The sequence below is a fragment of the Symphalangus syndactylus genome, chromosome 5 (assembly GCF_028878055.3).
Source record: "Symphalangus syndactylus isolate Jambi chromosome 5, NHGRI_mSymSyn1-v2.1_pri, whole genome shotgun sequence".
Taxonomy (NCBI): domain Eukaryota; kingdom Metazoa; phylum Chordata; class Mammalia; order Primates; family Hylobatidae; genus Symphalangus; species Symphalangus syndactylus.
Window position 1 is genome coordinate 41,016,776 of NC_072427.2, and position 13,554 is coordinate 41,030,329.

Sequence of the window (13,554 nt, forward strand, 5' to 3'; positions counted from 1 at the left end):
TGGCCAATCTTGTTTCATCTATACATCCTCCACTCACCCTGGATTATTTTGAAGCAAATCTCAGGCATCAAATTACTTCATCGGTAAATATTTCATTATGTAGCTTTAAGCGATTTAAAAAATCTAACTACAGGGCCATTATCACATCTAAATAAATGAGTAACACTCCTTAATAGCACAAACCCAATCATTGTTCAAATTGCCCTCTCATAAATGTGTTTTACGTTTTGTTCAAATTAGGATCTGAATAGAATCCATACACTGTTGTTTGCATCCTCGTGATGCCATGTCCCTGTGTTCTCGTATATCCTATGATTTAGTAGTTAAACAGAGCTGCACTGTCCAATATAGTAGCCACATTCAGCTGTTGAGCACTTGAAATGTGATCTATTTGAGTTGAGATGTGCAATTACGTATGTGGATTACATGTTTCAGTTAGGTAGTGCTGATCTAGAGGCTTGATCACATTCAGATTGGAATTTTCTGGCAGGAATACTTCACAGACATGATGTGTACTTCCAGTCAGGAGGCACTAATGTCTTGGCTTTTTTTGTGATGTTAGCGGCCACTGATAAGACCTAGATTCATTCATTGATGGGGAGGGGACTCAAAAATAGTGATAGTTTAATTCTGTCATTCTTCAATTATTAACTGGAAACTTTTAAAAAGAAAAACTGTACAAAAGCATTTGTTTTTAATAAATTCGGTAAATACAGAGAAGATTAGAAAGCTATGAGAGAAAGAGATTAGTTCTTAAATACTAAGGGTATTTAGCCCAAGTGGCTGAGTTTATGATGTCAAAGAATTTGCTGCTACAAGCCAACCAACTTAATCACTCTAAAACCATTCATGCTCCTATGCCCATGTGACATTTGTAACAAGAAGCTTAGGCTTATACCATCTGTTGTAGCTATTCATTTATACATGCTTTGTCTGCAGGGAAGTTCTCCTGGTAATTACAAGGTAAGTACAAAGTATATCTTATTCCATTTAAATAAGTATAATATGCAATATATGAAAGGAATGTGAACATTCTGAAATAGTAGTGATTTATGGAATAGTAATTAAATGAGACATTATCAACTAAATTTGTTTTTTGCCACCTATTTGTCCCAGATTTTTTGTAACGCTTAGAACCTATAAGCTATTTCCATATGATGAGCTCTTTACCTTTTTATGAATCCACATATTAGTTCCTGGCTTCCTGTATCTGGCCACACATGAAGAGTATGTTTCCATTGCAGAGTTCATTTGCCTTTGGAATAAATTTGGTTTTTCATAGCCTCCGAAGCAAAGATTAAGGTCTCTGAGGCAAGTGGTGTTAGAGTGCATAACTGTGTAGAACAGTGGACACTTTCCTCAGCTTTGTTAATTCATGCCACAGTCTGGATACCAGGATTTGAATTAATGTTCTATGGGAAATGATTTTTTATTTACCATTTTCCAGGTACTGTGGTTAGGTGCTAGGGATGTAAGAAGGGGTGAACAGACAGGATTCCTGACCTCCTGGAGTTTAGAGTGAAGAAGCTTAATGATTATAACAGATAGAGTCATTAGAGACAATTGTGATAAGTGCTACAAGGAAAAGTACTTATCAGCCACTTTATATATTTCATTCCAAATGTTTAAGTGCCTATTAAAGCTAAGCAAAATACCAAATACTCCCTAACTTCATACAGAATACAGGCAATGAGGAAGGTAGATATTAACCCAATAATCATAAAAAATATGCTGAGTGCTTTGAAAGAAAGACATGGTTCTGAGATTATGAATTAGGATTTCTCTTCAAAAGCCTTCTGTGACACATTTAGTTGAAATAATAGAAAATATATATAATATAGTAAGGGTAAGAATCATTATTCAGTTTACATATGTGTATGCTAGGAAATAAAAGTATACTATGGGTCACAGTTAAAAAAAAGGCCAAGCATGGTGGCCCACGCCTGTAATCCCAGCACTTTGGGAGGCCGAGGCAGGTGGATCACAAGGTCAGGAGTTCAAGACCAGCCTGGCCAAGATGGTGAAACCCTATCTCTACTAAAAATACAAAAATTAGCCGGGCGTGGTGGCAGGTGCTTGTAATCCCAGCTACTCGGGAGGCTGAGGCAGGAGAATCGATTGAACCTGGGAGGCAGAGATTGCAGTGAGCTGAGATTGCGCCACTGCACTCTAGCCTGGGCAACAGAGCAAGACTTCATCTCAAAAAAATAAAAAATAAAAAAATTCATAAAGGCCACTGTGCTAGGTAGACCTAACCAAGTTTGAGAGTCAGGGCAAGCTTTTTTGAGGAAGTGATGTTTCAGCTGAGCTCTGAAAAATGAACAGCTTTTTCTTTTCTTTTTATTCTTGAGACAGACTCTTGCTTTGTCGCCCAGGCTGGAGTGCAGTGGCGTGATCTCGGCTCACTGCAACCTTCGTCTCCCAGGTTCAAGCAGTTCTCCCATCTCAGTCTCCTGAGTAGCTGGGAGTACAGGCGTGTGCCACTACACCAGGCTAATTTTTGTATTTTTAGTAAAGAGGGGGTTTTGCCATGTTGGCCAGGCAGGTCTCGAACTCCTGACCTCAAGTGATTCACCCACCTTGGCCTCCCAAAGTGCTGGGATTACAGGTATGAGCCACTGTGCCCGGCCTTTGAGCAGCTTTTAATTAATTGTGGGGAAGCGACAGGGAAGAACGTAGCAAGTATCCGGAACAGGATATGCAAAGGTTCTGTGGGGGCTGAGAGACCATGGCAGTTGAAGGCTAGCATGACTGGAGTAAGATGGGAGGAGAGGAAACGGGTCAGACACCGCAAGGCTTCAGAAATTTAATTTTTATTTTGAAAACAGCCAGGAACCATTGAAGAGTTTTAAGTAGGGGAGTGCCTTAGTTTTGTTTCGTTTTGTTTTCTAAAGAAGGGGTCTTGCTATGTTACCCAGGCTAGTCTTTAACTCCTGGGCTCCAGCAATCCTCCCACCTCTGCCTCCCAAAGTGTTGGGATTACAGGCATGAGCCACCGTGCCCAGCCAGGAGTGGCTTAGTTTTGGTTTTCAAATGGTCATTCTTGCCTCAGTGTGTGGAACAGAATTATAATAATAAAGCATGTGAGGATACATAGAGATGAGTTGTCCAGGTGAGAGAGAATGGGGACTTGGATTCCCATGGAAGCAGTGGAGGTAGCATGAAATGGCTGGATTCCAGAGATTTAGGAGATAAAAATTGACAGGGGATTTGAGATGGTGGTGGTAAAGGAGAGGAAAGTATCAGAGATGAGTACTCGTGCACTTGGCTCAATGTCACCATTCCTTGAGACAAGGAACCCCGGGGGCGAGGAGCAGTTTGGGGAAGGGAAAAATCAGTTCACTTTGATATGTTGAGTTTGAGAAGTCTTGAGACACTGTGTAGGCAGTTGTGTTTATGAGTTTGATCTCAGAAGAGAACTGGAGAATTTAATTTGTGAATCATTGGCAGGTAATTGAAGCTCTGGGCAAGAATAAAGTCTAATTTAGAGAGTATAGTGAAGACCTTTGAAAACAATACTGTCATTGCCTGGGCCCCACTTAGATCAATCGGTGCCACCTTCACCTATCCCATTCCCCATCCCCATGCCCAGGTCCAAGCACATGGGCACCACCTCATGGGCTCGTGTTTGAGAGGTCCTGGCTTACAGTTTGTCCAAGCATGCTCAGCCTGGCTTTTCTAACATCCCCACATCCCTACCCCATCCCACCACCTCAGGCCTCTTCCAGACTTTGCCCACTACCTGCTGAATGGAGTCAGCACTCAGCCTGAAGTTCAAAGTTCTCCCCAGCTCTACTCCAGTCTTCCCTTTCAATCTTACTTCATACTGCTTCCCAGCACAGACCATCTGCTTAAGTCCAGCAACTTGTCACTTCACTCCACCTTGCAGATTCCTCTGCTCTCTTGCTGACAGGCTGTTCTCTCACCTTCCAGGGTCAAGGTCAAGTCCCATCTACTTCCTGAAGCTTCTCCAATGCCCATAAGGACTAGACCACTCACCTTCCTTTGGAGAATATTATTACATAATGATCTGTACCTCTAATGTTGTACCTAGCGAGGTGACCCTCATTTTAGAATATTTTCTAACTAGATGATATCTTTACTTTTACTGTAGCCCTTGCCATTCTTTTTTTTTTTTGAGATGGAGTCTTGCTCTGTCACCCAGGCTAGAGTGCAGTGGCGCAATCTCGGCTCACTGCAAGCTCCGCCTCCCAGGTTCACGCCATTCTCCTGCCTCAGCCTCTCCGAGTAGCTGGGATTATAGGCGCCCGCCACGGCGCCTGGCTAATTTTTTGGTATTTTTAGTAGAGACGCGGTTTCACCGTGGTCTCGATCTCCTGACCTCGTGATCCGTCTGCCTCGGCCTCCCAAAGTGCTGGGATTACAAGTGTGAGCCACCGTGCCCGGCAGCCCTTGCCATTCTTAAGAGATATAGGGCCGGGCGCAGTGGCTCAAGCCTGTAATCCCAGCACTTTGGGAGGCCAAGGTGGGTGGATCACAAGGTGAGGAGATCGAAACCATCCTGGCTAACACAGTGAAACCCCGTCTCTACTAAAAATACAAAAAGTTAGCTGGGCGTGGTGGCGGGCGCCTGTAGGCCCAGCTACTCAGGAGGCTGAGGCAGGAGAATCGCTTGAACGTGGGGGACGGAGCTTGCAGTGAGCAGGGATCACGCCATTGCACTCCAACCTGGGCAATAGAGCAAGACTGTCTTAAAAAAAAAAAAAAGAGAGAGATACAGGCTGGGCATGGTGGCTCACACCTGCAATCTCAGCACTTTGGGAAGTCAAGTCGGGTGGATCACCTGAGGTCAGGAGTTCGAGACCAGCCTGACCAGTATGGCAAAACCCCGCCTCTACTACAAATACAAAAATTAGGCCGGGCGCGGTGGCTCACGCTTGTAATCCCAGCACTTTGGGAGGCCGAGGCGGGCGGATCACAAGGTCAGGAGATCGAGACCACGGTGAAACCCCGTCTCTACTAAAAATACAAAAAATTAGCCGGGCGTGGTGGCGGGCGCCTGTAGTCCCAGCTACTCGGAGAGGCTGAGGCAGGAGAATGGTGTGAACCCGGGAGGCGGAGCTTGCAGTGAGCCGAGATCGCGCCACTGCACTCCAGCCTGGGCGACAGAGCGAGACTCCTTCTCAAAAAATAATAATAATAAAAAAATAAAAAATAAAAAAATAAAAAAAATTTAGCCAAGTGTGGTGGTGGGCGCCTGTAATCCCAGCTACTCAGGAGGCTGAGACAGGAGAATCGCTTGAACCTGGGAGGCAGAGGTTGCAGTGAGCCTAGAAGATTGCATGCACTACTGCACTCCAGCCTGGGAGACAGAGCGAGAGTCCGTCTCAAAAAAGAAAAAAAAAGATATGTTCCCTAAATCCTCAGTATCCTAGAAGCAAGTGTAGGGCTGAGTAGAAAATACCTATTAGGATGCAGATGCTGGGTGGAAGATGGAGAGAAGGGTGCCCTATACCTGCTAAGTGGACAGACAGTCTCAATAGAACTGTGTCCCTTCCCCGGAGATAGCTCAAAATTCAGATGATACCTGAAAATGTGAATAATAAATCTGAGAATGCCAAAACTTGCTGAACTTGCCTGTGTCTCCTATAACACCCTTGTACCTCAAAGGTCCTCTGTAAGAACTGGCTGATGGGGCAGATAATTTACTGGTTACAGTGGGACCTTTCTGATTCTGTATCGAAGGCAGCACAGAGAGCCACCTCCTGCTGTGCAGGGAGATCAGCTCTAGGCATGGAGTGGAGAAACCTTTTGAGTCTTATATATAGCAAGACACTGACAAGAGTTGACAGATGGGGCAGGAGATGAGGGAATTAAGGGATTTGCCTACCTGCCTTCATTTGACCTCTCTGCACTCAGATTATCCACCCTACCTCTCCACATGATGCTCTCATGGGAAGGGGATGACTGTAGTGACCCCTAGCAGGGCAGAGCTTTGGGTCATCCTGGTAGGGATGACAGATTGTGTTGAGCCAGAGGCACTTCCTGCTGCAGACTCCCTGATAATCCCTGATTGTTTGCAAAAAGGCAGACTGCGGTCAAGGAGTGTAGATTCAAGTGTATTATTATTTATTTTTTTTTTTTATAAAGAAAAGAAGTTTAGTTGACTCTCAGTTCTGCATGGCTAGGGAGGCAGTCGTGAGCTTAAATTCTGTGTGAATGAGTTTTTTCTTTTTTTCTTTTTTTTTTTTTTTTGAGACAGAGTCTCGCTCTGTCGCCCAGGCTGGAGTACAGTGGTGCCATCTTGGCTCACCTCAACCTCCACCTCCTGGGTTCAAGCGATTCTCCTGCCTCAGCCTCCAAAGTACTTGGGACTACAGGTGCGTGCCACCACGCCCAGCTATTTTTTTTTTTTTTTTTTTTTGTATTTTTAGTAGAGACGAGGTTTCACCATGTTGGCCAGGCTGGTCTTGAACTCCTGACCTCAGATGATCCACCCACCTCGGCCTCCCAAAGTGCTGGGATTAGAGGCATTAGCCACCACGCCCGGCCAAGTTTGTTTTTTTTGTTTTTTTTTGTTTTTTTTTTTTGAGACGGAGTCTCACTCTGTCCGCTAGGCTGGAGTGCAGTGGCACGATCTCGGCTCACTGCAACCTCCGCCTCCCGGGTTCACGCCATTCTCCTGCCTCAGCCTCTCCGAGTAGCTGGGACTACAGGCGCCCGCCACCACGCCCGGCTAAGTTTTTGTATTTTTAGTAGAGATGGGGTTTCACCATGGTCTCGATCTCCTGACCTCGTGATCTGCCCGCCTCGGTCTCCCAAAGTGCTGGGATTACAAGCGTGAGCCACCGCGCCTGGCCTGTTTTTTTGTTTTGTTTTGTTTTGTTTTTTGGAGACAGAGTCTCACTCTGTCACTAGGCTGGAGTGCAGTGGCACGATCTCAGCTCACTGCAATCTCCGCCTCCCTGGTTCAAGCGATTCTCCTGCCTCAGCTTCCCGAGTAGCTGGGACTACAGGCGTGCACCACTATGCCTAGCTAATTTTTGTGTTTTTTGTAGAGACGGGGTTTCACCATGTTGGCCAGGATGGTCTCGATCTCTTGACTTTGTGATCTGCCCGCCTCAGCCTCCCAAAGTGCTGGGATTACAGGTGTGAGCCACCGCTCCCGGCCGAGTTTGTTCTTTTTTAAAGGCAACAGACTCAATATTTAATGTAGTTTAAAATACATCAGAAATTAAATTCCTGGCTGTTGTATTACTAAATGAAGGACAGATACTAGTCTTGATCTAACCCAAAAGGCCAAGAAGTGATGTGTGAATGAGTTCTTAATTCTTGGCTTTCCGGTTTAGTAGATACTGTTGACTAATACTAAGTGACTTTCTGACCAACAATGAATAAGACTTATAGATGTTCCACATCCTCATCAATGCTTGATATTGTGAAGCTTTTTAATTTTAACCTTAAATTAATGGTTGTATGTTTGTGTAGTGGTATCTCATTGTTTTATTTTGCATTCCCCTGATGACTAATGAAGTTAAACAACTTACCATATTGGCTATTTGGATATCCTCTTTTGTAAAGTGTATATTAAAAATCTCTTGCCCATTTCTTATTGTTTATAGAAGTTCTTTGTATATACTGGATATGAGTCCTTTTTCATATAGATGTGTTGCAAATATCGTCTCCCACTCTGTGATTTGTTTTTGTTTTTGTTTTAACTCTCTTAATGGTGTATTCTGATGAATGGAAGTTTTTTTTTTTTTTTTTTTTTTGAGACAGAGTCTCGCTCTGTCACCCAGGCTGGAGTGCAGTGGTGTGATCTCAGCTCACTGCAAGCTCCACCTCCTGGGTTCATACCATTCTCCTGCCTCAGCCTCCTGAGTAGCTGGGACTACAGGCGCCCACCACTATGCCCAGCTAATTTTTTGTATTTTTAGTAGAGACGGGGTTTCACCATGTTAGCCAGGATGATCTTGATCTCCTGACCTTGTGATCCGCCTGCCTCAGCCTCCAAAGTGCTGGGATTATAGGTGTGAGCCACCATGCCTGGCCAAATGGAAGTTCTTAACTTTTCTTTTTTTTTTTTTTTTTTTTTACACTAATATGAAATATTTTTTTTTTTTTTCTTGTTATGTTTTTAATTAAATTTTTCTTTTTTTTTTTTTTTTTTTATTATACTTTAGGGTTTTAGGGTACATGTGCACAATGTGCAGGTTTGTTACATATGTATCCATGTGCCATGTTGATTTCCTGCACCCATTAATTCGTCATTTAGCATTAGGTGTATCTCCTAATGCTGTCCCTCCCCCCTCCCCCCACCCCACAACAGTCCCCGGAGCGTGATGTTCCCCTTCCTGTGTCCATGAGTTCTCATTGTTCAATTCCCACCTATGAGTGAGAACATGCGGTGTTTGGTTTTTTGTCCTTGCGATAGTTTACTGAGAATGATGTTTTCCAGTTTCATCCATGTCCCTACAAAGGACACGAACTCATCATTTTTTATGGCTGCATAGTATTCCATGGTGTATATGTGCCACATTTTCTTAATCCAGTCTATCGTTGTTGGACATTTGGGTTGGTTCCAACTCTTTGCTATTGTGAATAGTGCCGCAATAAACATACGTGTGCATGTGTCTTTATAGCAGCATGATTTATAGTCCTTTGGGTATATACCCAGTAATGGGATGGCTGGGTCAAATGGTATTTCTAGTTCGAGATCCCTGAGGAATCGCCACACTGACTTCCACAATGGTTGAACTAGTTTACAGTCCCACCAACAGTGTAAAAGTGTTCCTATTTCTCCACATCCTCTCCAGCACCTGTTGTTTCCTGATTTTTTAATGATGGCCATTCTAACTGGTGTGAGATGGTATCTCACTGTGGTTTTGATTTGCATTTCTCTGATGGCCAGTGATGAGGAGCATTTCTTCATGTGTTTTTTGGCTGCATAAATGTCTTCTTTTGAGAAGTGTCTGTTCATGTCCTCTGCCCACTTTTTGATGGGGTTGTTTGTTTTTTTCTTGTAAATTTGTTTGAGTTCATTGTAGATTCTGGATATTAGCCCTTTGTCAGATGAGTAGGTTGCAAAAATTTTCTCCCATTGTGTAGGTTGCCTGTTCACTCTGATGATAGTTTCTTTTGCTGTGCAGAAGCTCTTTAGTTTAATGAGATCCCATTTGTCGATTTTGGCTTTTGTTGCCATTGCTTTTGGTGTTTTAGACATGAAGTCCTTGCCCACGCCTATGTCCTGAATGGTATTGCCTAGGTTTTCTTGTAGGATTTTAATGGTTTTAGGTCTAACATATAAGTCTTTAATCCATCTTGAATTAATTTTTGTATAAGGTGTAAGGAAGGGATCCAGTTGCAGCTTTCTACATATGGCTAGCCAGTTTTCCCAGCACCATTTATTAAATAGGGAATCCTTTCCCCATTTCTTGTTTTTGTCAGGTTTGTCAAAGATCAGATAGTTGTAGCTATGCGGCATCATTTCTGAGGGCTCTGTTCTGTTCCATTGATCTATGTCTCTGTTGTGGTACCAGTACCATGCTGTTTTGGTTACTGTAGCCTTGTAGTATAGTTTAAAGTCAGGTAGCGTGATGCCTCCAGCTTTGTTCTTTTGGCTTAGGATTGACTTGGCGATGCGGGCTCTTTTTTGGCTCCATATGAACTTTAAAGTAGTTTTTTCCAATTCTGTGAAGAAAGTCATTGGTAGCTTGATGGGGATGGCATTGAATCTATAAATTACCTTGGGCAGTATGGCCATTTTCACGATATTGATTCTTCCAACCCATGAGCATGGAATGTTCTTCCATTTGTTTGTATCCTCTTTTATTTCATTGAGCAGTGGTTTGTAGTTCTCCTTGAAGAGGTCCTTCACATCCCTGGTAAGTTGGATTCCTAGGTATTTTATTCTCTTTGAAGCAATTGTGAATGGGAGTTCACTCATGATTTGGCTCTCTGTTTGTCTGTTATTGGTGTACAAGAATGCTTGTGATTTTTGTACATTAATTTTGTATCCTGAGACTTTGCTGAAGTTGCTAATCAGCTTAAGGAGATTTTGGGCTGAGACAATGGGGTTTTCTAGATATACAATCATGTCATCTGCAAACAGGGACAATTTGACTTCCTCTTTTCCTAATTGAATACCCTTTATTTCCTTCTCCTGCCTGATTGCTCTGGCCAGAACTTCCAGCACTATGTTGAATAGTAGCGGTGAGAGAGGGCATCCCTGTCTTGTGCCAGTTTTCAGAGGGAATGCTTCCAGTTTTTGCCCATTCAGTATGATATTGGCTGTGGGTTTGTCGTAGATAGCTCTTATTATTTTGAGATACGTCCCATCAATACCTAATTTATTGAGAGTTTTTAGCATGAAGGGTTGTTGAATTTTGTCAAAGGCCTTTTCTGCATCTATTGAGATAATCATGTGGTTTTTGTCTTTGGTTCTGTTTATATGCTGGATTACATTTATTGATTTGCGTATGTTGAACCAGCCTTGCATCCCAGGGATGAAGCCCACTTGATCATGGTGGATAAGCTTTTTGATGTGCTGCTGGATTCGGTTTGCCAGTATTTTATTGAGGATTTTTGCATCAATGTTCATCAAGGATATTGGTCTGAAATTCTCTTTTTTGGTTATGTCTCTGCCAGGTTTTGGTATCAGGACGATGCTGGCTTCGTAAAATGTGTTAGGGAGGATTCCCTCTTTTTCTATCGATTGGAATAGTTTCAGAAGGAATGGTACCAGTTCCTCCTTGTACCTCTGGTAGAATTCAGCTGTGAATCCATCAGGTCCTGGACTCTTTTTGGTTGGTAAGCTATTGATTATTGCCACAATTTCAGAACCTGTTATTGGTCTATTCAGAGATTCAACTTCTTCCTGGTTTAGTCTTGGGAGGGTGTATTTGTCGAGGAATTTATCCATTTCTTCCAGATTTTCTAGTTTATTTGCATAGAGGTGTTTGTAGTATTCTCTGATGGTAGATTGTATTTCTGTGGGATCGGTGGTGATATCCCCTTTTTCGTTTTTTATTGCATCTATTTGATTCTTCTCTCTTTTCTTCTTTATTAGTCTTGCTAGCGGTCCATCAATTTTGTTGATCTTTTCAAAAAACCAGCTCCTGGATTCATTAATTTTTTGAAGGGTTTTTTGTGTCTCTATTTCCTTCAGTTCTGCTCTGATTTTAGTTATTTCTAGCCTTCTGCTAGCTTTTGAATGTGTTTGCTCTTGCTTTTCTAGTTCTTTTAATTGTGATGTTAGGGTGTCAATTTTGGATCTTTCCTGCTTTCTCTTGTGGGCATTTAGTGCTATAAATTTCCCTCTACACACTGCTTTGAACGTGTCCCAGAGATTCTGGTATGTTGTGTCTTTGTTCTCGTTGGTTTCAAAGAACATCTTTATTTCTGCCTTCATTTCATTATGTACCCAATAGTCATTCAGGAGCAGGTTGTTCAGTTTCCATGTAGTTGAGCGGTTTTGACTGAGTTTCTTAATCCTGAGTTCTAGTTTGATTGCACTGTGGTCTGAGAGACAGTTTGTTATAATCTCTGTTCTTTTACATTTGCTGAGAAGAGCTTTACTTCCAACTATGTGGTCAATTTTGGAATAGGTGTGGTGTGGTGCTGAAAAAAATGTATATTCTGTTGGTTTGGGGTGGAGAGTTCTGTAGATGTCTATTAGGTCCACTTTATGTAGAGCTGAGTTCAATTCCTGGATATCCTTGTTAACTTTCTGTCTCGTTGATCTGTCTAATGCTGACAGTGGGGTGTTAAAATCTCCCATTACTATTGTGTGGGAGTTTAAGTCCCTTTGTAGGTCACTGAGGACTTGCTTTATGAATCTGGGTGCTCCTGTGTTGGGTGCATATATATTTAGGATAGTTAGCTCTTCTTGTTGAATTGATCCCTTTACCATTATGTAATGGCCTTCTTTGTCTCTTTTGATCTTTGTTGGTTTAAAGTCTATTTTATCAGAGACTAGGATTGCAACCCCTGCCTTTTTTTGTTTTCCAGTTGCTTGATAGATCTTCCTCCATCCCTTTATTTTGAGTCTATGTGTGTCTCTGCACGTGAGATGGGTTTCCTGAATACAGCACACTGATGGGTCCTGACTCCTTATCCAGTTTGCCAGTCTGTGTCTTTTGATTGGAGCATTTAGCCCATTTACATTTAACGTGAATATTGTTATGTGTGAATCTGATCCTGTCATTATGATGTTAGTTGGTTATTTTGCTCGTTAGTTGCTATAGTTTCTTCCTAGCCTCGATGGTCTTTACAATTTGGCATGTTTTTGCAGGGGCTGGTACCGGTTGTTCCTTTCCATGTTTAGTGCTTCCTTCAGGAGCTCTTTTAGGGCAGGCCTGGTGGTGACAAAATCACTCAGCGTTTGCTTGTCTGTAAAGTATTTTATTTCTCCTTCACTTATGAAGCTTAGTTTGGCGGGATAGGAAATTCTGGGTTGAAAATTCTTTTCTTTAAGAATGTTGAATATCGGCCCCCACTCTCTTCTGGCTTGTAGAGTTTCTGCTGAGAGATCAGCTGTTAGTCTGATGGGCTTCCCTTTGTGGGTAACCCGACCTTTCTCTCTGGCTGCCCTTAACATTTTTTCCTTCATTTCCACTTTGGTGAATCTGACAATTATGTGTCTTGGAGTTGCCCTTCTCGAGGAGTATCTTTGTGGCGTTCTCTGTATTTCCTGAATCTGAATGCTGGCCTGCCTTGCTAGATTGGGGAAGTTCTCCTGGATAATATCTTGCAGAGTGTTTTCCAACTTGGTTCCATTCTCCCCATCATTTTCAGGTACACCAATCAGACGTAGGTTTGGTCTTTTCACATAGTCCCAAATTTCTTGGAGGCTTTGTTCATTTCTTTTTATTCTTTTTTCTCTAAACTTCCCTTCTCTCTTCATTTCATTCATTTCATCTTCTATCAGCGATACCCTTTCTTCCAGTTGATCACATCTGCTACTGAGGCTTCTGCATTCTTCGCGTAGTTCTCGAAACTTGGCTTTCAGCTCCATCATCTCCTTTAAGCCCATCTCTCCATTGGTTATTCTAGTTATCCATTCTTCTAAATTTTTTTCAAAGTTTTTAACTTCTTTGCTATTGTTTTGAATTTCCTCTCGTAGCTCAGAGTAGTTTGATCGTCTGAAGCCTTCTTCTCTCAACTCATCAAAGTCATCCTCCATCCAGCTTTGTTCCGTTGCTGGTGAGGAACTGCGTTCCTTTGGAGGAGGAGAGGTGCTCTGTTTTTTAGAGTTTCCAGTTTTTTTGGTCTGTTTTTTCCCCATCTTTGTGGTTTTGTCTACTTTTTGTCTTCGATGATGGTGATGTACAGATGGGTTTTTGGTGTGGATGTCCTTTCTGTTTGTTAATTTTCCTTCTACCAGACAAGACCCTCAGCTGCAGGTCTGTTGGAGTTTACTAGAGGTCCACTCCAGACCCTGTTTGGCTGGGTGTCAGCACCGGTGGCTGCAGAACAGCGGATTTTCGTGAGACCACAAATTCAGCTGTCTGATAGTTCCTCTGAAAGTTTTGTCTCAGAGGAGTACCCGGTTGAATGAGGTGTCAGTCTGTCCCTACTGGGGGGGTGCCTCCC

General features: G+C 42.7%; 1 protein-coding gene and 1 pseudogene across 2 annotated transcripts in view; one reads left to right on the plus strand and one right to left on the minus strand.

Moving 5' to 3' along the window:
- The window catches only part of PDCD7 (programmed cell death 7), a 36,097-nt gene that overhangs the window by 18,547 nt on the left and 3,996 nt on the right, over positions 1-13,554 (plus strand). The window lies entirely within an intron of this gene.
- LOC134736860 (uncharacterized) lies at positions 7,067-7,272 on the minus strand (annotated as a pseudogene).